At 34.3% G+C, this 25,615-nt stretch overlaps 1 protein-coding gene across 7 annotated transcripts in view; it reads right to left on the reverse strand.

Moving 5' to 3' along the window:
- The window catches only part of ex (FERM domain containing expanded), a 268,471-nt gene that overhangs the window by 133,808 nt on the left and 109,048 nt on the right, over positions 1-25,615 (reverse strand). For 6 of the 7 annotated variants that reach the window (XM_090400073.1, XM_090400074.1, XM_090400079.1 and 3 more), the window contains one exon: positions 16,292-16,374. The gene's annotated coding sequence lies outside the window, so the exon portion shown is untranslated. Of the gene's footprint in view, positions 1-16,291; positions 16,389-25,615 lie in introns of all 7 variants that reach the window. The other variant, XM_090400077.1, reaches the window with a different exon arrangement.

The raw sequence follows: 25,615 nt of genomic DNA on the forward strand, positions 1-25,615 counted from the left end.
ACTACATTCTGTTATGAAAACAAGTTGCATTGCGACATTCTGTTCATTATCAAAATATTTTTCATGTCAAATCATACATTATCTGAGTGCAATTACACATATACAAATTCCGTCCTTGTTACCTAGTTCGATCTTATCCATTCAATCCTAGTGATCCGATCACGGATGCCGACAAAATAATTAACAGTGTCGTGTTTCCGTTCAACGAATGAGCCTTTAATATTTCTCTTACTAAATATTTTTGATTGGTTACATTAGTAAACAGTATAACTACGGCTTTAATTACCTTTCTTAGAGTAAATGTATATTTTGCTTTCATTGAGTTTCATCTAATTGCGTTTTTGCTTTAAAAAAAAAAAAAAAATTAAGAACTACTTAGCTTCTAAGAACGTTCTCCATCATTCTATGTTCTTAATTTTTAAATGGGTAGACAATTTCTATTTTGGCCACTGCATGCTACCCTCAATAGTGTAGCTATGAAGACGATACAGCACGGCCCTGAAAAGTCCCCGGTTATAATCTTGTCTTGGACGCAAGACATAAGGGCATCTCATGTAAAGTTAAGTTGGCAATTCTCATACGGATTTGACAGGCCTTTTTCTCCTAGATAACACAAACTAGTCAAAAACACACGCAATTAACGACATAATATACTGGCCTCAAGGCCTTAATTCCAAACAATGCTCACTATATGCAGAAGAGAAAAGTTAGGATGGATGCTTATCCTTAAGTTTTTCTAACATCGCAAAAGCGCTCCAGGACTCGATTCTTATATCTACAATTTTCTTTCTGCACAGCAGTGATCTTTTATCCACTGTAAATCCCAAGGGAGTTTCTGTAGCTCAGTCGACATTGACGATGTCGACTGGGTACGCTAACCACTCGGCCAACCAAGTCAGCAACAGGAAAATATATTAACCATATTTTCATATAAAGCAGTACTTGCTTTTGTCAAGCTTTGTTTTATATCCTCGTCATTTCCACCTATGGTGGAAGTGAAACAAGAGGTGGAAGGTAAAACAAGAGCTCCTAGGTATACCAAATTAACTTCTAGTGTATCTTTTTCTTCTTCCTCCCATAGCTCTAAAGTCGAGTCTTGGCCTGCTGAATTTGTTGCCTCCAACCCGGTCTGCCCAAACCTTACTTCTCTTTGGACAAGCGAGGGTGTTGCTATCTTCACTAATGGCATCAGTGCAATTTTTATTTTATCAAGAATTTTACTATTTATACCCTTCTTAAGAATATTGTCACTTTCTATAGGAAAACATGTACTGTCCACTGCAACTTTTTTTTTTTTAATTTGATTAAACTAGATACTGTAGGTTGATTACGTTTGATCCTCCAGAGATTATTTTCATTCCCTGGACCAAACAGTTTTCTAAAGATTTTCCTTTCAAAAGCTGAAAATATCTAAGTTTTTTCACATCCGTAGATAACTAGACAAATTATTGATTGTACTTTAGTCTTCTAACGGATATCTTTGGAGCTGAATACACACGAGAGAATAATAATAATCATAAAAAGTTTGATTACCTATTTTTATTCGATTCTACACTTCTATCTTCTTTTTTGGTTGGCATGTGATCATTACTCCTAAATATTTAAATTTTTCCACTTTTTCTATGTATGCTATCTAATTAATTACTGCGGGAGTTTTTTTTTTTTTTTTTTTAAGTCAAACCTTTTCCGCTACCTTTTACTTATATATTTTGCTTATATATCAGTATTTTGATTATTATGTTAGTTGTCTGCACAGTCTATATCTTTTAACTGTGATGAAATTTCATCTATCTTATTTTTCGCGTTATATTTGAATTTTTCCATAATTATGTTTAAATGTAGACAGAACATTGCACAACTCTATTTCGCACTAGTCCTTATCTCAAACTATTCTAATGTTTGTTGTGCAATGACAGCTTTATATATACATTTTTATTATTCTCGCAGATTAATCGGGAATCTGTGTAATTAATAATCCTCTCTCTCTCGACTGATTCACTTCAATTCTTATCACAGAGATGAGCAATTTCTTCACTCTAAAACGTCTATAAACCCCTTTCCTTATGACCTGTTAATATACAAGACATTATTCATAGCCCATCACTACTCGGTACAACTTCGAATCCACATAATTAGTTAGCTTCTGTAAGATGAACAAAAAGATGAGAACTCTAGATTTTTAAAGTAGTCATTCTTCATGTATTTACTTCGGTTTACAATTATTTTAATCGTGTGAATAAATTTATCCTCTTTCCTCAACGGGTTAACCAACGATACTTATGTACCACAGCTGATAAAAAAATTTCAGGTGAGAGATTGACATAAACTGTAGTAATACTATATTTAAGTAATGAATGCACTTGATGTAGGCAATGCAACACTAATCAGAGAAGTTTATAAGCTGAGGCAATGTTTAATGTGTATACATACACACACATCGCCGAACCGGGTGGCTATTAATAAAAAAAAAAAAAAAGTGCTGCGCAATATTACCTTGGAGGAATAAAAGGGCGTTGGGGGGGGGGCTTATTTTATATAAATAGACTGATTGATTGAGAGAACTGATTTAGGACAACTTTGCACCAAACAATTAGATTTTTTTAAATCAAGTTAATCTATAAAATTATGCGGAGCAATGACGCTAACTGAAGTATCGTGGCTTTCGACAGTCAGCATTTATGCTGATTTTTCTTATCAGGAATGCTTGCTTGCTTACTTGTTAATCGCTAACCATCAGTTGCGGGAATTGTTGAAGAATAGACATAGCTTTTTAACTGATGTGGCGAACAGATGGCACAACACAGGAGAAGCACTATCATCACACCATTACAGAAAAGCAGTAATGGAACAACATTGTTGAAGAAATTAATCGGGTAAGGTGCACCTGAAGCAAATGCACCTGCGATGCCGGATATGTTTTGGCTCTTCGCGAATTCCTGAAAGTCAAGGAGTGATTTTGATCACAGTTCTAGAACAAGCGTAACCACATCAAATCTGCAAAATATCGATATATTTAGCAAGACTGAATGATTTTTGACCCAAAGATTTAGTTCATTTGTACACTATAATCTCGAAGGATTAGATTTTGCCATCCTTAACCTTGAAACCAATTCTTAGCCTCTAGTACGATACTACTTTTTTGTAGACAGAGAAGCGGAGATAACTACTCACTCATTCATAATATGCTGAGAATATCTGCGGAGTAGAAACCGAGACACAGGACTCTGCAGTTGACACTATCAACTGCGTGGCATAGTTCCAAGCTTGGTGACAGATTACACATCCTTTGATAATCTCACATACACCTAATATTTCACACACTGTTTTGATAAATGGATAGTTGGTATATTCAGCAACAAATTCCCGTTCTTTAAGCATTTCTGGTGAGCTAGATATATAGCTGATGGAACACTCACTCTTAAGAAATTTAAACATTGACTAATAGATTACTGTATATAACTATTTCTCAACTCGGAGAAGTGAAGATTGTGAAATGTGGTCATCAATATTTCTTTTTTGTTGTCGTCGTTGGTTCGGATTAATTTCACCCTTCAAAAAATAAAAATAAATAAATATAAAATAAAGATGTAATAATAAGTAAATAAATATAATAATTAAAAATATTGAAGATCTGATCACGCTGAAATCAGAACATGCAGCACATAATTCATATATTGCACATGTTCTTTCTTAATTTGAATTTAGCCAAAGAAGCGAACCATGTAAATAGAAAATTATTCAAGAAATTTCCAGGAAAGAAATAAACACGTTCGCGTAGTAACTATGTCATTTTTTTTTTTTTAATTATTTAGAAAAGGCGGCCCACACACGCTTACAAATACGAAGTCACGGCATTTCGCTCAATTAACCTGTCAAAACGAATATAATTTGCAACTTCGGGAATCTTCTTGCGCAATCGTTACCGTAAGCTCTATTCTTGCAGAGTTACAACAGGTATTTCAAAACTGTTTACCATGTTACTCAAATATGATTCCGAAAACTTCTTTCACTGCCTAAGGCTCGTGCCTTTCAAGTTTTATATAACCGGTCCTGAATAATTTTAAATATAAAAAACGAAACAGCTTTTAATAATAGGATTATAAAATAAAGCAATATCTTATTTAGCATATATTTTTCTCTCAACAAATTCCGGATATATTATCAAGTATAAATCTTAACTGAAATTGTCATTTTCAAATTCAACAAACAATTTGAAATTGTTATTTCCAATTCTTTGTTAAAATAAGTCGAGAAAACAAGCACTGCTTGGTGTTTGCTTTCAAATTATTATCTGCTAGAGGAATTTGATTCTGGATGCTATTTAATGATGGAAGTTTTTATTTTATGTTTTCTCAATGAGCCGAACTTTGTATATAGCAATGAAAACTGTCAGTAATTATAAAAGCAAGATTATATTATACTTTTTTTTGTTTGTTTATTCTTATGACCTCCGGAAACTAAAACTAAACTTTTCTATAAAGAAAATCGTAGCAACTATTAACATTAGTAAAGTTATTTTAAATTACGGTAATGTAATAAAATTAAGAAAATTTATTCTGTGGAAAACTTACAGCAGAAATATATAATTAACTTTAATTATTATTAAGTTCCTTTAAGTATGAATAAACATTACGAAGAAATCGTGTAATACATCAGATAGCACTAAACCATTAGCGGCAAGAACTTCAAAAGTATCACTAGAGGGGGGGGGGGGGAATGGACAAGCCTTTCTTCAGTATCAGTTGTCGGTTCGGTTGAATGAGTGGTGGTATCTTCGCCCTCTAGCCAAAAGCTACGGGTTCGATTCCCACTGTGTGGCATGGATGCTTGTCAAGGGTAGGAGATGATTTTAATCGTTCAGTGTGAGTTGATCTAGGTAGCGGGGTTTCGGATTATGTAATCTTTAGCCCAAACACACAATACTAATGAACAACAAGTTTTCAACCTTTGGCGAGTAAGATTCACATAAAAAATATAAAATAAAGATAAACGTCACAGTTGTAATAAGATAAGCAACTATGGACTAATTTGGGCCATAAAAGTTAAAAGGCTAAACGTTCAACACACGGGCTGTCGATCAGTGAAGATAAGCAAGTTCTTTTTTTGGATCGAGGAGGAAGTGAAGCTGCAAGATATCAACTGCTTTTGGAAAAATTATATAAAAAATAAAATAATATTTCGTACATCACGATTAAGAATTTAGTATAGAATACAAAAGAAATTTGTTATATATTAAATACCATTACTTCAAAATACTGTATTAAAATTTTGAATGATACGTATAATACTTTGGAAGGATACTTTTAATATGACATTTATAGTGAGGATATATCTGTTATGATTGATAAATAACATAAACGTATATGAGCAGCACAAAAGAGTTCCATGAACTGGAGATTCAAGATTACTTAGATCATTCTCTTTTCAGGATTGGAATTTCAGTAACTTGAGGCTTCTGCGATAAGCACTGATGTACCGGGTTAAGTTTGTTGCTTATTGTGAAAATGATTAACGTATACACTAATTTATTTTTGTTGAAGTGATGCTGTCTATAAATACAGTCATCGCTCGACTTACGTCCGTGATCCCATAATGGAATAAATAACATTTTCGACTATACTTTCGAACAAGACGCAACATCGCATTCAGTGGCAACCTCCAATAGCAGTGGGCACTTGGCTTCAACAGTTACTTTGTTGATTTGTGTTTGAAAAATATGTTATTTGTGTATTGATTGTTAACTTTTTCGCGACATTTTGTGCAAAATGGCCCCTACACACCCAATTAAAAAATCTAGTGAAGAATCACAGAAAAAGGCAATGTCGTAGTGACGAAGCTACGACAAGGTCCTATCAATGATTAGAAAAGCTACTTCTTCCATCATGCATAGAGGACCTGAAACAAAAGCGCATACCTCTTAACACTATAATCATAACCGCTAAGGCACTAAATCTCTTCAACATGATGAAGGAGAAAGCAGGACCCGATTACGACTACGAATTCAACGCTTCTTCCGGCTGGTTCATGAGATTCAAGCAGCGTTTTGCACTGCATAACGTGAAAATGTATGGTGAATCTGCAAGTTCCGAAGAGAAAACTGCCAAGGAGTTTGTGGAGAAATCGGATAAAATTATTACGGAGGAAAATTATTTGCCACAGCAAATATTTAATATGGATGAGACCTTGCTTCGGAAAAAATGCCCGAGCGGACAATTCATTTACAAAAAGATAAAATCTTGGTTTCAAAGCTCTTAAAGATTTTATAACGATTCTGTTAGGGGGTAATGTGGTAGGATATAAACTGAAATCATTTGGGATATGGCACAGTGAGAATCCACGAGTCTTCAAAAACATTAGGAAACATACTCTTCCAGTTCATTAGCGGAGATATAAGAACTCGTGGATGACTCAAAAATTGTTAGAGGATGCCTTAATCAACTCTTATGGAGTGAAATGGAAAGCTATTGTGTGAAAGAAAATGTAGAATTTAAAATTCTATTAATTCTAGATAATGCTCCAGGTCATCCGTCTTATACCGGTTCAAGGTCATGTTTCTCCCTCCAAACACTACTTCATTGATCCAACGGATGGATTAGGGAGTTCATACTTTAAGGTTTATTATCCATGGAGAACTTTTTCACAAGCCATTTCTGCTAATGAAAGAAACGACCAGACTCCCATGCAATTCTGGAAAGAATTCAATATTTATCATGCTATTAAAAATATTGCTGTAGATTGGGACGAAGTGACCTCTCAATGTATGAGTGGCATATGGAAAAAGACATTAAAAAGGTTTGTGCACGATTTTGGAAGTTTTGAAAAAAAAAATGAAGATGTAAATTTAGTGAAGAAATAGTGGGCCTAGCAAACAACCTGATTCTCGAAGTGAATGATGACGACGTAGTTCAACTCATAGGAAGTCCACCTGAAGAGGTGACCAACGAAGAATTGGTCGAACTCAACGTGCTGCAGAAGAGAAAGAACGAGAAAATGAAGAGGAAGAACGAGAAAAGGAAGAGGAAAAGAGAAACAAGGAGAGATAGTTAAACAATTCACAGTGAAGGGACTTGCAGAAATGTTCTTTGCAGTTAGCGATGTTCTCAAAATGGCTGAAGATATGGACGCCAATGTCCAACGCTACTTAATAATAAAAACGAAAGTACATGATGCGTTTGCTTGCTAAGAATAAATTTATGATGAAAAGAAAGGAGAAATAAGCAAAGCACATTGGACATTTTCATAAAAAAAAAAAAAAAGGTTACACCAGAAGAGCCACAGCCTGGTCCTTCCAACAGGGAAGGTAATGAAGATGTGATTGTGGAAGATTTGGATGATTATTCTACTGTTTTATAATGCCAGTAACACACACACACACAGTACAATTTTATAATAAGGTTTAAAAATTAAAATGACAATATACCTATTATTGTCAAGTCCCTAACCCCTATAACTCTGTTGATTTAATGTATCGACTTACGTTCTGTCGGATGGAACGAAACCCCGACGTAAGTCGAGGGATGACTGTACTTAAATCTAATCTCTTAGCTAAGTGGGTTGGATTATTTCAATTATCGTGGAAACAACTAAGTCACGACGCTTTAGTGTATTGTTTGTCAATTATGTCTTCTCAGATTGGTTTGTTCCACCGTTTTTTCAAGGAGAAAAGGAAACTTTCACAACCGGTCTGTGGAATAAATGTCATCTGATATTTCTTTTTTTTTCCCCTTTTAATATGATGTGTCGTCGAGATTCCATAATAGCATGATGTTGTAGTTATAAACCATTACTGTAATATCGTAGTAATAAATAATACTTTAATGACCTGTTGGAAATGTTTTATTTATGCATGTGGCAGCATGTTAAAATGTCAGCCCTTCATATTAACCAGTCCTCCGGTCCTTTTTATGCTGGTCTGCCATAGGCAAAATTTGGAGGCCACTAGACACTTCAGATTTCAAGATCACAGCGGAAAATATCTAAAAACCCTTTGTTTGTGTGTGCGTGTGTTCTTTTAGTTGTTCATCGTCCTTCATCCGAAACATAACTAGTGTGACTTTGTGCTAAACAAATTTTAGTCACACAGTTAAATATAGCTGTGTCTAAAACACAAGTTTTTTTAGTTTTTTAAATTTTTTTTTTAAATTAAGGTTGTCAATATACATGACATCGGACTTTCATCAACTGGGAAACCGGTTGGTTGATTTAGATTATGCCACTGCAACTAGACCAGCATATTGTCTGTAAACTGTAATCTGTGTTCTCTGACCAGTCATGTGCGATGAAAAATTAGGGTGGCCAATCCCTGCCACCCTAATTTTTGCGAGACTGGACAACTTACCTTTAGTCAAAAAACTATATTCCTCTCGTACCAAAAGATCAATACCTACTGCCCTATCTCGGATTCTTCTTCTTGCCCATACTTCATAGTATTTATACCGCCTTGTCACAGAAAGCAACATCAAAAGGGAGACGCAAGGGATTTTTAAATTATGCCATTTGTAAAATTTATTGAAGCGTGTCCTTTGGTTGTTTATAGTTACACAAAGGAAACCAACTTGTCACCCCCATTTATAATAAATACGTCAGTAAAATTAATGCTCGAGCTGCCTTATATTAATTAATATTCCTTAAAATAAACTAGACAATACTTTTTGTAAGGAAAAATTATAACACCCAATATTTTCAATCAAATGATCATGTATTCTCACCCCACCACTCGTGTGAAGAAGTTGTGATAATAAGAGACGAATAATCACAAGCAGCTTTCTCGAAACAAATATGCTTTATATGAAGCACATAAAAAAGTTACATTTGATTGAAATTTTAATGTATCGTTTAAAGTGGGAAACTCAATAGCAGATGCTATGGAGAGCTTATAAAGTTAAAGCCACTTATCTTCTGCACGCTTTCCTCCGTCTCTAATAAAGATGTGGATCAATCTCAAACTAAGGTAGGCCCGCTAGTGTGCCTACCTTAGAAAATTTCATAAGCTGACACAGAAACAAACTACAGATTAGTTTGAAGTCATTTTTATTTTCCAACACAGTCTCCTCTTAGACTAATACGTTTGGTGCAAAAGGTGCTGCAATGAAGTTACCTCATCCTTATCGGGCGATTTCTCGAGGTTCTGAAAAAAAGCATTCAGCTGTTCCAATAACTTCTTCATTTTTCATCGGAAAATTTTAAGTTTCGGGTACAGGAAGAAGTCGAACCAATACGGGAATGCGGCAACAATTCGAAGCCCATTTCATAAAGTTTGGCCACTGCGATGCAGAGCATAAGGCGATGTCACGTGAACAGCACATTTTTCTTGGCAATTCTTAGCCCTTTTCTCGTGATTTTTTCCGTATAATTGTTGTAGAAAGTTAGCCCCAGTACTTTATGGTTTGGCCTTTTGTAAGATAATCGATTACTATTATTATCATCTTGGAATTCCAGAGGACTGACGCCATGACTTTGCCTTCTTCAGAGGTTGAGATTCGGAATGTTTCCATTGGTTTGGATGTACCCTGTTTCGGGTGATGGATACTAGTCTCATCAGTAGTCAAATATCTTCTCACAAAATCGGTCCGATTCCTCGTAAAACGCTCCAAACACTTTCGAAATTTGACATCGAACGTGTTTCTTGTTGCGGTGTCAGCAAATGTGGTACCCACCTTGCGAACACCTTTCACATAACTAATGTTATGTGAAAGGTGTTCGCAAAGGTTATGTTACGGTGTACCCGTTCAGTTGAGATGTTCATAGTCTAACAATCTCGCGCACTTTAATTCGTTGGTCTTTCGACACCATAGAATGGATTTTTTTGATGGTTTCTTCATTTGTTGCTGTGGACGGTTATAAATATGTTGCACATGCCTTGTCAAGGCAACATGGATCAATGATGGGCAAGCAAGAAAAATGACAGTACTGAAGTTAAAAAGCTGCTATTCTCAAACTATCTCAAAATATTCTCGTATACTGAGAACATTAAAAATTCAAATAATAAAAATAGCACTATTAGTAATTTTTCTTGTTTTAATTATACTGTAATGCTTTTGTTACGCGATAATGTGAAATGAAAATTTTTAAAGCAACATGTGAACCCAAGTGTGACCAGCGAGGTTCATAAACTCAGGTGATGTAGTCCACTACGAAAAAAAGGTTGCTCACCAATGACCTAGATTAATTCGTGAATAAAGGATAGTGTTTTATGTTTCGCATAAAATTATGTATCTCTAAAACATTCCCCAAACTGATATACGAATATAAAAACTAGGCTAGTGATCATCAAGTTTTTTTAGAATTTTTTTTTCTCCTACTATCAATCGCTGAATACTTCTGATCAAGTTTTAATACGCCAGTGGATTTGGTAATCAGCGAGAAAATATTCTAAAGCATTTTATGATGTGCAAAAATAATTTTACCGATGAAAATTCCAGTTACTAGAATTTTATTTTGCATAACATTCTTGATCATTCCCCTCTTTTCCATCCATCAATCACAATAAAAACATGACCACAAGGTTCACAATATTAGAAATTCAAATTATCGTTACAACTTCTAGTTGGAAGGGTGTGACTGACTAGACGTGTTTTAAGTTCAGTGAAAGTTAAAGAAGGGAGGTTGTCCATATATCCAGCAGAGCAGATGAAAAGAGCTGTCACAAGTAGAATTCCTAAGATGAAATACTGTTCCATTGTTGGACATTTGGTCAAAACACGAATCGAGGACTTTTCAAGAACTATGAACTTGCAACACATAATTTTCTCGCGTGCAACGATTATGCTTTAGTTCGGATTCATGATTTGCAGCAGCTTTTCTGATTACTGTTACTGTATGACAATTATAAGGTACGTGGAACAGGCTTCACTTATCCGAACGATGAAGCCGAAGGGAACTACTACAGAACTTGTTTTAAGAGTTGTATTCAGTGATGGTCTAATTCTGTATAGCCAGGTATATCCAGTTTTTCTGATGCTGAATTGCAATAATTGTATTCGCTGTCTTGAGAGCCCCCCCCCTCTGAAATATGCACGTGTATGACGTCACTTTCCACCCACCCCATAACAGGAAAGACAACTGCTATAAAAGCACGCTAGGATATGAATAATCATTGAATTATCACTGACAGTATTATGTAGATGACAAAAAAAGACCACTTGAATATTCACCGCTTGCAAATTAACATCTCTATCCAAATTGCAGTAACATATCGCAAACAGTTTTAATAACTGAATCGGCTCAACTGCAAATTCATTCGATGAGGTAGCTAGGAAAAGTAAAGAGTTGGAGTGGGCGGGAAATTGTTCAGAATGTTTTGAGCTCAACGCTTCTAAGTAAATATCAAATGCATCTTTTTCTTTTGCATTTGAAGGATCCTTTAGGATTTGTCAGTAAATCACTTAGGAGGTCCCTCCTTCTGACATAAAGTCGAATATACAGGATGAGTTAAGAGATATGCATAACTTCAATTTATTGTAGTCATTCTAAGTTAGAATATTATATGCACATGGGTCAGATACTGAACAGTTAATTACTAGAATTACAGTTGTCTGCATTAAAAATAAATAAAATAAAATAAAAAACTACCGGTTTTTCAGTGATCAAAAAGTAAAAATAAATACATAAAAATAAGAATAGGGAGCCACGTATCTCATCAATCAAGAATTTTCAATTAACACTTACAGCAGGTTTCTCAAAAATACCATCATCAGTACATAGTTCAGCGGGTCTGCGTATGGCACGTATAATTCAAATCAGTTTATTAGAACTGTCCTTTATAAGCGACTGAAGTATACAAAATGCGACCGAGCAATGCATTCCGTCTTTCTACTTCTATGTGGTACACCGATCTTTCATCTATCCGCCCCTCCCATAGACAAAAAAATTCAAAGAGAAACTAAAGCCCTTTGCACCCTAAACACTTGGGTAGACAATTTTTGTAAGGCAATACAATCAAGCTACTGGGTAGGGATGTGATCATCGAGATGCGTTTTCAATGAACGGGAAAACTGAAACTTTTTAAGCTTCTTCGTGTTGGAAGTGTATTTACTTCCAACATACTGGTTGTTTAAACAGGGAAAAAAAGATAGCCAGAGGAGGATCACAATATTAGTGGGCTGATATTAGGAGTTTCGATTTAGAAGATTGAAAGCTGATCATAATAGACACAAACCAATAATACACTAAATTCAAAGCCCAGAAACTAGTAATGAAATATTATTACACTATCAATGCCATGTGGTAGATCGTTTGAGGACACCCTCAAGGAAAATGATTATATATTTTTATTTATTATTATTGGTAACGATAATGTAAAGATAGTGTTTTATTTAAATGGAAACCTCACGCTTCACGTCGTACACGCACAGTATCAAAGGGAAATAACACACAAGCATAGCCAATAACCTTCAATTTGACCTTTAAGCAATCACGTACAACAAGTACGATCGTTTGAGAGTCTCTGCGAATACTACGCGGGGTTAGCATGCATGAATGTCATGGCGATGATTCTCAACGCAGAATGCATAGTTCCTCAAGTGGGAATTAGTTTTTCTGGGGACGGGGGACTGAGCATCAAGAATGTTAGCTGGCAATCGACAACTAAGAAGTTAGGGCTGTTTGTTTTTGTTTTAATCGAGTCTTAAATAAGGCTCGGAGTAAATGAGTTAGTTGTTACCATACATTGCAGTCTCAAACACTAAGAACCATACTGCCCAAATCAGAAAAGTTACCACACTGATTTTAAAATTTGCCAGTTTCGTAGACTTCGGGTAAGCACTTCTAGACTTGAGGAAAGGATCATTTGGTTTTATTGGATCAAATGTCTTATTGATAATAATGACAATTCCTAACATGTATATGCGCCAGTATTGGGAATGAAATGATGAATGAATAGGAATGATGAACTACGCTGGACAGTAAGGAGTATTCTGGCACAGTGTCTCTCATGAATTTCAATGCCCTTTACTGTACAACTTTGGTGCATATACTGTACATAATCAGAGAAACGCAACATGGTTTTATGCCACTTCGGGCTTCCACTATGTAAGGCAGTGATGCAAAAGTTGCATGACTGGTCTTTAGAGCAGGGTCAGATAAAAAGAATTTTTATTTGGAACAGATAAAAAAAGAATAAAAAATACAAAACAAAATTATAAAAATTTCGAAAAATGAAAAAAAAAAATCCTTACTAGGTGGAGACCTAGAATACTAATGTACTACAGGTTTAAACCTTTCGTGGGCGAGAGTCACATAAAAAATAATTTTTAAAAAAAATTACATTTTTAATGGACAATTCTAACAAGTTTCCAAAACCGAGAAGATGGTTTTATGTCACTTAAGACTTCCATTATGTAGAACAATGGTGCATCACACCGAGTGATGGAAATAATCTTTTCCTCCCAGGGTTTTTTTTGTGTGTGTGTGTGTGTGTGTGTGTGTGTGTGTGTGTGTGTGTGTGTGTGTGTGTGTGTGTGTGTGTGTGTTAAATAGATTTTCTAATAAGTTCCAGAGCTGGGAAGAATTTTAAAAATATCTACGCAACAGTGGAATTCGAACCAATATCTTGTCAGTAAAAAATCAAACGCGCGTTATCCACTCCATATTTAACAGGAAATCTCTTCGTTATATAACTAAATGTAGACAACATAAGCAATTTTTGCCATAAAATTTCTGGTGCCTTTTTAAACTAAACTATTTAAATGTAATTAAGATAACAATACTCGTTCTTAGACTACTATTAGGAATTGTAATGAATGCGACGTTTTGAACTTTGCTAAAATTCGGTTTGAATCCCATTGTGGCACAGATGTTATTTCAATTTTTGACTGAATGCGATAACTTTCAGAAATTAAATTATGTAAGTGAGTCATGTCAACGTCTATTATTGCTAACAATGTTAATATAACATCGAACGGCCACTAAGGAAATTTCTAAGGAACATAAGAGATGCCAGAATAGCTACAAGTTCCCGTTGTTGTTGATTCCAGACCACTGGAAACCGCGTGCGTGTCGTGTTGAAGAAGAGCAGAATGGATATAGAATCAGCCTTTGTTTTAAATTACACTGTTGATGATGATGATGTTTGATCATTTTAGCTGACTCCTTGGACGCTCTTGAGAAAAAAAAAAATGTAATGTATATTTGGTTTCAGTTGTATGCACTGCCAGTCCCGATTTCGTGCTTCCTTTCGTTCTATATACATCCTTGATGCATTTGGATTGGCGTGTTTCTCCCAAACTGCTTACCTGTCCTATTTGTGCAAACCACAAGTACAATTAATTTTTGTCGACACCAGGTTTCTTGAGAGGTGGATGGGGGAGGGGGGATTTCAGGAGATCAAAGATCTTATTGAAGGGGTAGAAATCCTCCTTTATATTTTGTTGACGTAGTATCCTTAATATTTTGTCTGTGAATGACTGTATAAGAGGGAATCACTGTTCCCCTGAAGTCTTGTCTTTCAAGTTCATCTAACTGTCTAGGAGGTTGATGTAGAATTTTGTTGACTAATGTTCTATTGTAATCATCCTTGGGTAGGATGGTGCTTAGGTAAGTCGAGCTCTTCGTTTCTTTTATCTATATTAGTGGAGATTTTGTGGCATGCAAATATCGTCCGGTGTTTATTGGCTTCTTATACACTGAGAAATTGAGTGTGTTCTGATGGGATACTTCTACCATTGTGTCTAAAAATGGTAGACTTGTTTACTTCTAATTCAACAGTAAATTTAATCCGAGGGTGGATATTATCAAGGTACGTGCGAAAAATTCTTCTAAGTGGGCAATAGAGCCGGGCCAAACGATGAATACGTCGAACCAAATTTTAGATCGTGTTCCCTGGTCTTCTTCATCTGGATTTGGTTTTAAATCATTTGTAATGAACCAATTGTATTATTGTGATAGATTCCGTGACATTTTCTCCATCCTATGTATTTATAGTTATCTGCAATTTTTATATTTGCATAAAATTATTTCGTAGATTTTGGAGCAATAATCGGTAGCATATCCCCCCCCCCTTCCACACACACCTCCTTGGTTAAAAAGTAAATAATAGTTGACAAGAGATTATATTCACCTAAACGTGAGAAGCACAATTTTGCATGTGAAATATCTTCAGGAGTAGTTTGTTTGTATATAATACAAAGGCAATTAACTTCGCATCAAATTGCCTCAGTATCTCATAGCACACCTCTTTTGGGTGAAGCCATTTTAAGTGCTAACTTTAGTTGGCGGTCTATCTCTTACGTTAGTAAAGGACTAAACGAGAAACATTGCAGTTTACTGTCAAGTATGATTTAATTTTCGGGAGTGCCACCAGCAGCTGGCACGTTCTATAAACACCCTCCTTGATACCAGCTTGGTCTGATATCATGGTTGTAACATAACCGATTATCAAAACAGATAGATCAACTAGGTTACAAACAGTAGGGAATTCAAGTACTCGATGTGGTAATAACAATGAAATTTTCTTCACTGTACGATCACACAAATTGTAATAACAGTTAACGATGAAATGTACCTACTCGTATAAGCATGAGCAATAATTTTCCAAACCTTTAAAGTAAGAAATAATTTCTATTCTAGAAAGTTCATAAGAGATATTTGGTTACTGTTCCCCCCCCCCTTTTTTTTTCTTAAATCCAAATGGAATCGCACAATTTTAATGAATCCATCGCTGAAAGGAATTTGATTTAAAAAAAATGTAAATACTGTTAAACTTAAGTGCTAAATGTCTATGAACGTTTATCACGGATCGGCTGGTTTTGTATAGAGAAATTTCCTGATTACATGCCAAACATTGTCCGATTTAAATTCAAAAGTGAACCATGCCGATATTGGCAAATATTCCGCACATCAAAACCTCATCCACATCTATCTAATCATGATAGATGTGGATGAGGTTTTGATGTCCGTCTAAGAACCTTTTATAAGACTGAGTTAACTGAATTTATATGCTCGTGGAGGATTTCCTCCTAGAAACTTGGATTTTTCATCCCAGAAGTGGCAAACTGGCCAGAAAAACGCAGTTAACAGACATAGCCTGAGTCTTGGTTGCTTCTGTAATTGAAGACAGAAACATGTAAAATATGAGTCTAGTAATGGCAAATTACTCATTTGGCTATATCAAATAAGATGTAATTGCATATTTTTTGGCCGCCACTAAATGAGGTTTCTTAAAAAAAAAAAAAAATCTCATTTGATTCAGAGAATGGAAACCTAAAACAAAAGTGGGGGTCTCGTAATTTTGTTACAAATGTAATATAAATTAAGTAGGTTTGATTAAAGGAAAAAAATTCATTGCAAAACCTACCTTTTATGTCCATTCAATAAGAAAATGCATTTTGGCTTTTTGGTATTCATGCAGTTTTGTTCTGACAACCAAACAGCATCGCACTGAAATAGACAAACTAAACTTATTACAGAGAATAAAAAAATAAATAAAATACAAATAAATAAAATAAAATAAATAAAATACAAATAAATAAAATAAAATAAAATAAATTCAGTATTTACTTAAGATATACTGCAATACAAGGAACAAATTCCAATACAATAATGCAAAAACAAAAATATACAGTGCGGAACTATAAAATACAATTAACATTGAAAGTCAAGTTCACTGCATTTCTGTCTGAAACCAAAGGGGACCAGTTCGGGTTGCAGGGTAGTATGTGAATTTGATATCAAAGTGGAAGTATCTCTTTTCATTACTTTCAGCTGGGCACCGAGTGAATACTAGCTACAATCAAAATACTTCGGAGTTAGTTATTGTTAAGATACGTTTCCTTAGCATAATCTTACATTTTTAAATATCATGCTATATAGCATTAAGTAATGCTCTTTTAAATAATTTTCTAATGTGGCGGATTTACATCAAAAATTGTTCGTTAAACATTTTTTTTATTACGTGAAAGTTACAGATTAAAAAAAAAAAAAAAAAACAATCCCGGTGTGATTAAAAAATTCTCAGTGAGTCTATTCAGAAATGAAATTAGGTAGTATAATGATAACAGCAAAAATTTCACCACTTGCCAGATCGTGAAACTTGCCGAAAATAATAAAAACATCTCAATCACTTCTAAAAATATCTCACACACGCATTACGGAGATTAAAATATATATCAGGTAACGAATGATTTCAGATACTCCCTGTAGTCGCAGTGTAAAGAGTCTGACTCGATGAACAATTTCCAGAATAGTGGAATCAGTTGCAAGGGCTCAAAAGAAAGTCAAAATACTCTTGTTGGATATTACAACAACGGAGTTTCATTTTTTTATCAATTCCCATTCACAAAAAATTGTGAACCTGTAGTACATTAGCACGAGTGCGCTAAAAAGCTTTTTCTATTATTAATAGTTCGTAAGCTACTACTATTTAATCCACCTGCTCACCGTACTAAAGATAGTACCATATATATATATAGTCTGGAACCACTGCTCTAGAGACCAGATATGAACTTTTGCAAGCCCCCCCCCCCCCCCTTCAAGCCTCCAATAGTTGGATGGTGATCGCATACCGGCGATGAAGTTCTCAAACATTGAGATGTATCTTTAGTTCTGACACAATACCGTGAGAAAATTATAAGACCTCAAGTACGCATTAATTATTTTATTCTATAAATAAATAACATCGCCATCTCCATTATATAGTCCATAACCACTGTAATGAAACATCTATACAGTTTACATACATATGTAACCTTTATCAGAAACTGCATGTTTAAACTCTATAATGATAATGGAGTTCAGTTGTTTTTTTTTTAGTTAAAATAAAAGAATGATAATAGACCATGTAATGTTCGTATTGTCCAAATATTAATTTGCTAATCTCTGGTTTAAAACAAAAAAAAAAAAAAAAAAACGCTGGTAGCATTAAACACTGAAAAACATCTCTACACACGAACAAAAGAAATAATGTAACGTGGTTAGGATTTTATATGGTCTTCCGAAACCAGCACAATGTTGTTGGACCTTATTTTGGTTCATTAGTCTATGTAACCTAATTATTCAAATTTATGCTAAATCTTTTTTTTTTCTTTGCCGAAAGCATTACTATCAGATATACATAACGGATTCCGACTGACAATTTTTTTATTAAAAAATTAAGCAGGAAGGTCCGAAACTAACTACAGTTTTCAAGTAATTAGAAAGCTTATGTTCAGAAATATGATGAAAGCAGTGTAGTTAAGACAATGGATACATTAAAAATTTGAGCAGTCGAAATCAAATCTTCGTCACCATTGTGTTTTGCCACCAATGAACATAAAACAGTGTCATTTTTATTTTATTTTGTAAGGCGGACATAATCTGACAGGTATCCATTCTCCAACAGTGTGGATTTGAATCATATCGTAAGCATGATGTCTGTGAATGTTCTTACGTAGTAAATAAATTTTGATCACCTGGCGCCGCACTACTAATCTGTTTACTAGAGGTCAGAGGTCAAGCTGATATTCTTACCACCACGGTACTATATACACATTTTTACAATCTTTCGCGCGAAATTAACATAAAAGAATAATAATAAACCATGTAGTGTCCGCTCTGTCCACTATTAATTTGCTAATCTCTGGTTTAAAACAAAAAAACATTGGTAGCATCAATAGAGAAAATATTAAAAACATTTATTTATGAAAATACACTTATCTTTTTAGAGACACAACGCTGCTTTTTTTTAATCTGTCACATGTATTATTCTTAAATGAAAGAAAGAAGTGCAAGTCTTTCTTTTTTTGTTATGGAACTATCTTAGTCAACATGCCATGATTTACTTTCAGTAACATAATATACATTTCTACATTGCCACGTAAATCTTAAATAAGCTAGTTGTTCGGAACTAATAAAAGAATAACTCAGGCAGGGAAAAAAAATTGTTTTTCCTCTTAGGGAATTTAGCATATATACCGAGAAGAGATCACAGATGCAAACAGCAGCAGTTGAATAACCCGAAAGCATTCGAGTGTGGTGCTGCTAGATTTCACAGAGATCGAGATAACTGATGGTCCAGACCACAAATAATATATGGAGGTTAAATAAATAAAGCAAGGTGCTGGGATCAGTTTCGAAAAAAATGCGAGAACGCTCTCCACAACCTATAGAGGGCTCAATACTGTGGCTGTATGGTATGACAGACTTATATCCTGGATTTGAAACCATGCTGCCGATTGTAACATGCTGACTTCCATCGTTGATATTGAGCTAGTTTAAATCTCGGAGTTTATTAGCAAGAGTAATTACTAATTAATATGTACTCGTTCAAGTACAGAACGGCCTCAAATTAGAAAGATTACATACTAAAGGTTATCGTGAGCGCGCACGCAAATCATTAGTAGCAATTTTGTATTATATATATAAATTCGCTGTATATTGAATTAATAATATTCTTTCCGAACCCCCACCCTCATATTCGATGATAAATTCCTTTCATTCTTGGAATTTTACAACTAGTACAGTACGTATTTCGATATCTCGTGGAGGGGCTGTTTAACAGTAAGACTTTTAACGAACGCAGGAACGTATTCATTAGTTGCGAGATATCAGAAAGAAAGAAATTGCAGTGGAGTAAATAATAGCTGAAGGTCAGAGATTTTACGATCTGTTAGATTAAAAACAGCTGCTTCTCAATATCATTTTTCTATTAAACTCTTTTAGTTACTGGTACCGCTTGTTAGTGTTTATGTCAACAACGTTTATATACCATCTCAAATGGACAAGGAACAGAGGAGGTCAAATTTCAAGGAGGTGGGTTCCATCATAACTTCATAAACGCTCCTCACGTAACGGGAACCATAAACTCTAGGTCACCATTTGTTTACTTTAATTTCGAGCAAGGAAAAGAAAGCGTTGTACTTAGTAAAATGTCTTGTTAATCTGGTTTCATAAAAGAAGACATAAAATGATAAGAATATAATAAAAAAAAGATTAGATCAGTGTCATATTTTAAATAGTTGTTTCAAAATATATGATGTTAGCTTCTCGATATGGGTCTATCAAAAAGCAAGCTTCACCTGCACCGATTCGGAATATATATATTCTGTGATTGGTGTTATTAGTCGAAATACAAATATCATGAATTCTTCGTTACGGAATTCAAGGCGCTGATATTTCTTTTTTAAATATTCAACCCCCCCCCCCTTCAACCTTACTAATTTTAGTTAATTTATCCGTAAGAAACTTATAATTTTCCATTACTTAAAGAAATACAAGAACCAAAGTTGTTTTGTTCAAGGACAACATTTCGGAATTCCTAGGATTGGTTTCATTTTTATGTGATATTTAAAAAGAGAATTTCCGTAAGAACAGGAAAAGGAGGGACAGAAATGGTGAAAGATGAATAACTATGGATAACACATAATAACGATAATAAAATTTGCACCATTTTGCAAGGTCAGTTATTAGAATGCGTTGTACCAAATCAGAATGAAGTGACTCTGATATTGAAGAAGATGATTATGAATAGTTATATTCATAATTATACCCTTATCCCCACACTATACTAAAAGAAGGTGGTCCCGATTTCAACAGTCTTAAGAATGCCCAAGGGAACTCATTAAATCTTCCTGTCCTGAGGAAAGAAACTCTCAAAGAAAAACTTAAGGAATTTCATAGCACTAGTCAAGACATTTCGCAACTATAAGGCTGTACTATTGCAAAATAATGTAACAGTTGCTACCATATGAAAATTATATGCGTAACTTTCATACAGTAGACTGTATGAAAATTATGCGTTTGCTGCGGATTATAAAATAAATGAAACAGGATTGTAGGTAAATGACATTAAAGTATGAATTTTTGTTCCGTACCACGACGAAAGTTAATGAGTAACTGCATTTTGTCGAGTCGACTCTCGATGTGACGCCGAGTTGACTTGCGTAAGTTTAACGAATTTAAGAATTTGCTGGAATTTCAACGGTTCATGTGGTAAGTGGGAATTAGAAAATTTTGGAAAACAAGCAAAATCCCCCCCCCCCCCCCACACACACACCAAAATCAAAGCCAAGCGGTAAACATTCCGGCAAAAGCAGTTAAAAAAAAATTATTTTAGAGTTAGTTACTAACTTTTAACAATATATAATTTATACACGTGTTAATTTTTTTAATTAACACGTGTTTAAAGAGAGAGAATTTAGTTTTAGAGAACCTATTACTTAATAAAAACAATAATGATACATCATCAACATCAACTTTCCCTCTCTCTCTCTCTCTCTCTCTCTCACACACACACACACAGAGGGGGAGGGATCGAATTCCTTGAATCTTATAATGCAGTTCAAATTAATCATATTTTTTTAAAAAAATTAACAGTTTAAAATAATAATTTGGTAGTTACTATCAGAGCAATTCAGTTTTCAATAATTTTTATGCGATATGTGATGATCTCCCTCCCCTTTTATGCCATTATTTGGGCTTACAGATCCAGTTTTTAAAATTTTAGCTATATTCTTTATTTTATTTGGAAGAGTGTTCTGGAATTCGATCCTGGCAATATCTGGAATCATATCTTTAATCTTTATGAAATACTGCTGAAGCAAGTAAGCAAATGATTTCGGCAGCTCTGATTTTTCGTAAAATAATTGCGCATAACGTGCTGAACAATTCATCGATATTAAATATGCGATAACAATAATTCAATATAAAAAAAAACTCAATTTTATTGATCATATGAGTAATTTCAATGTTCATCATGAAATCACAAGGTTCAATGAACTACACAGCTACAGAAGAGAGTTAGAGGATCTCTTTGGAGTCATAATGATGCTCAAAAAACCGCACCTTAAACTATTAAAACTACAAACCCATTACGTTCATTTACTTGTGTGAATAAAAAATGTGTAAAGGCGAACTGATTTCTTAGATAAACTGTATTCGAGACTTTAAAAGAAACCATACAAACCCTTACTGGTCGTAAACTAAATGCATTCTCTGAATATTGACTGTGCCTATTATCAGAAAAATTCTTCGAAGGTCTATGGCCTCTTAAAGTAGTAGAACATAATGGAAAGAGGCAGTGGAATCCTTGAAAACCTTACCCTAAAAACGACATTTCTTTCTGGCAGGTCATTCATTCATTCCCTTGACGTCAGTGAATAAATACAACCTAAAGTTCTTATTAATCACTTCCTATTAATAACCACAGAAAAACTAATGAAATGTGCCTATCCCTATTTGTACAGTACTGTACTTCGTATTTTTTAATTATCTCTATGAAACAGTCAGGATGGACAGAAACTGACTGTGCAGGGTAACATTTCTGTTTTAAAAAAATAACCGCAAGCTACCATTTAAACTTGTAAGATTCCAACAGATTTTTTTTTTATTCCTAATTAACAATAGTAACTCAACAGTTTTAATAAAAATAATACTAACAGCTCCTATTATAAATCAGACTGAAAAAAAAACCCAAAAAATGTCGTTTCCACTAGTATATATCTCTTTTACAGATTGATAATTATTATAAAGCTTTACTATGGATAAATAATTATATCTATAGTAATAATGATTATAATAAAAGTCTTGACCTTGATCGTTTACTCCTAATACTATTTAAAGCTTCAGTCTTTGCATTAATTTTTTTTATTATTAATATACAGCAAATTTGAATATCCATCCTTTGCAAAACCACAATCGCATTAAGTGACTGCACTCTTTAAAACTTAATTACTTAATAAGAGTGACAAGCATACTTGAGCTTTTTTTTTCTTTTTTACCAATAAGCTGAACAGAGAATGGTAAGTTTTATCAAGAAAAGAGTATTTTTTTTCTTTTTTACCAATAAGGCCGAACAGAGACTGGTAAGTTTTATCAAGAAAAGAGTATTCATCTAACTATAAAGAAGCTCAAGGACCAGCAAGGATTCGTTCTTTTGAGCGAGAAAAAAAATTTTTTTTTTTTCTTTATGTGAATACACCACGAAACGTTGTAGGCTTGTCGTACATTAGTACAGTTGGGTGAGCTAAGTGTAAATAATCCGGAAACCCTGCTCTACAATCAAACAGCTAACTTTTTCAAGCCTTCAATAATCGGATCGTGTGTCTTTCTCACACACACACACACACAAAAAAAAAACATCTATCACCTAAAAACTTCCACAGATATGCGAGAGCGGAATTTGAACACGCAATTCTATTGGATGAAGAAACTATCCGCTATGCCAACCAGCTGCACCTTCTACAGTTTACAGTTTCAATCTCTCTCTCTCTCTCTCTCTCTCTCTCTCTCTCTCTATATATATATATATATATATATATATATATATATATATATAGAGAGAGAGAGAGAGAGAGAGAGAGAGAGATATTGCCCTAAAAAAAAAAATATATATATATATATATACAGGGTGTTCGGGATAAATTTGACATATTTATAATTAATTATATTTTTCCGTAAGTTACATGTATTAACACACACTTCTCTTCATTTAAAAGTTTGGACCCTTCTTCATTCATATACAAGATGTCAGAAAGGATGGATAGCTGGAACCCACCTGAATCATGGAAGAGAATAACTTGTATCATGATGATTCGTGCCCGCCATCAAAATAAGGATATTACGACTGCTGCCCAATGCTCCCTGAATACAGTAAAAACAATCAGGCATGAACTAGAGACTTGCAATGGTGACTACGAGGATGTAGCAAGAAGAAAGATCCCTAGCAGACGATCTGATTGCGTTCGTACAGCAGAATTCCTCGCAAATCTGCAGGAACAGGTGTTGAAGAACCCTGGCATTGGAATTCGGGCTTTGTTCGTGGAGTTGCTAACTGTAGTCAAGCCCTGGATAACAAGGGTAGCCAATGGTAGGCCGTATGTATGGCAGCAGGATTCGGCCCCTTGCCACACCTCTGGGAAAAGTCAAAAATGGTTGTCTGAAAATTTCTACGACTTCACCAGTCCAAATGTTTGGCCTCCAAACTCCCCAGACCTTAACCCCATGGATTATTTTGTATGGGGCGCAATTGAAAAAGACACCAATCGCACTTCCAGTAATACAAAAGCCCAGTTAATGGATAAAATTAAAACAGTTTTTGCGGCCCTTCCCAGGGAGACTGTAGCATCAGCTTGTTCGAGGTTCCGAAGCAGAATTGAAGCTGTGATCGATGCTAATGGTGGTTATTTTGAGTAAATCTTGTTGATAGTATTGTAATTAACTCTGCCTGTAATGTTTTTTTGTCAATTCATTAAATTTAATAGATACAAAGAAGATTTTCTTTTTCCTTACGAAACTGTCAAATTTATCCCGAACACCCTGTATATATATATATATATATATATATATATATATATATTTACATATATACAGGGTGTTCGGGATAAATTTGACAGTTTCGTATATATATATATATATATATATATATATTTACATATATACAGTATATATATTTACACACACGCGTGGATCATTTTGAACTGCTCTGAAATTCAAAATTTGTGATATCTGTTAAGAACTATTTCGTTCAATCAATCAATCATCTCTTTAGCGATAATAATATTTTCCAGTTAAATAGGGTCTTAGCACCATAACTTATGTTACACGGAGAGCATAAGAAATTTAGTTTTGAGAAAAGTAGTGAACACATTTTATGTTTTAAACATAAAAAAATAAGCATTTGGAAATATTTCCTGCTAGCAAACGGTACCTGTAAACTTACGGTTATCCGCATTCCAAGTCTGTTTTAGGGCAAAATTCTTGTTTATGTGTAGATATTTCAGCATTTAATTATGTAACTAGGTCACCATTTGATCTCAGCACCACACTACATTTAATTTACTAAGAGTGAACTATTTTCCTCATATTTTAATGGCTTTTTTTTTTCCGTCTAAGTATTACTTATTACACCATATTTAATCACCTAGTACTCTTCCTATATAATTAAAATAACTCAGTTTTTAATTGTTATAGCCTCGTAATAACAGACATTGATTTTAAAGATAATGAACCAGATTCCCCCCCCCCCTTATGTGCATAGCTTACAGGCAGATAAACAGAAGCTGGTCTATTCATGAACTTTATTAAAAATGTGAATACATAATAGACTTCAACTCTGTATTCTTTGAAAGATATATCAGTAACGCTAAGGTAACAACAGCATAAAATGTATGTAAAAGATAAGACATTTAAAAATATTTCTAGCTACATGAAGTAGCACACTGTAACAGATGCCGACGTGATAACTACAAGTATTTTACATTTAAAAACACGGGTATTTCGGCTTTTCATCACAGTAAAATCGGACAGTGATAATAAACGGAAGTGCAATCAGTGAGATTTTATTTATATTACCTTTCATTACAAGAGTCATCCATTAAAAGAACTATTATACGGACAAAAGATGGCATGGAATGATAATATCACCAGAGTATCATGAACGTTGTTGGGAGGAAGGCTTTCAACTTGCAAATGGACAAACGAAATGTGGCATAACCACTTTTTTTGCTTGTACAATATAAAAGACAGAGATTACGTCTCTAATCATCGTAATACTGTATCCTGTCGTGCATGCTACTATCTGAACTGGTTTGCATTCAAAGTAAAAAAAAAAAAAAGTGGTAGCTGAGGGAGAAAAATAACCTGCTTCCTCTAACTGTTTACTATCTAAAGATACACATCAACAATATTAAGTTAGGTATGAATAAAC

Source organism: Typopeltis vanoorti, chromosome 11, assembly GCF_054136105.1.
Source record: "Typopeltis vanoorti isolate ZY-2024b chromosome 11, IOZ_Tvanoo_1.0, whole genome shotgun sequence".
Taxonomy (NCBI): Eukaryota; Metazoa; Arthropoda; class Arachnida; order Uropygi; family Thelyphonidae; genus Typopeltis; species Typopeltis vanoorti.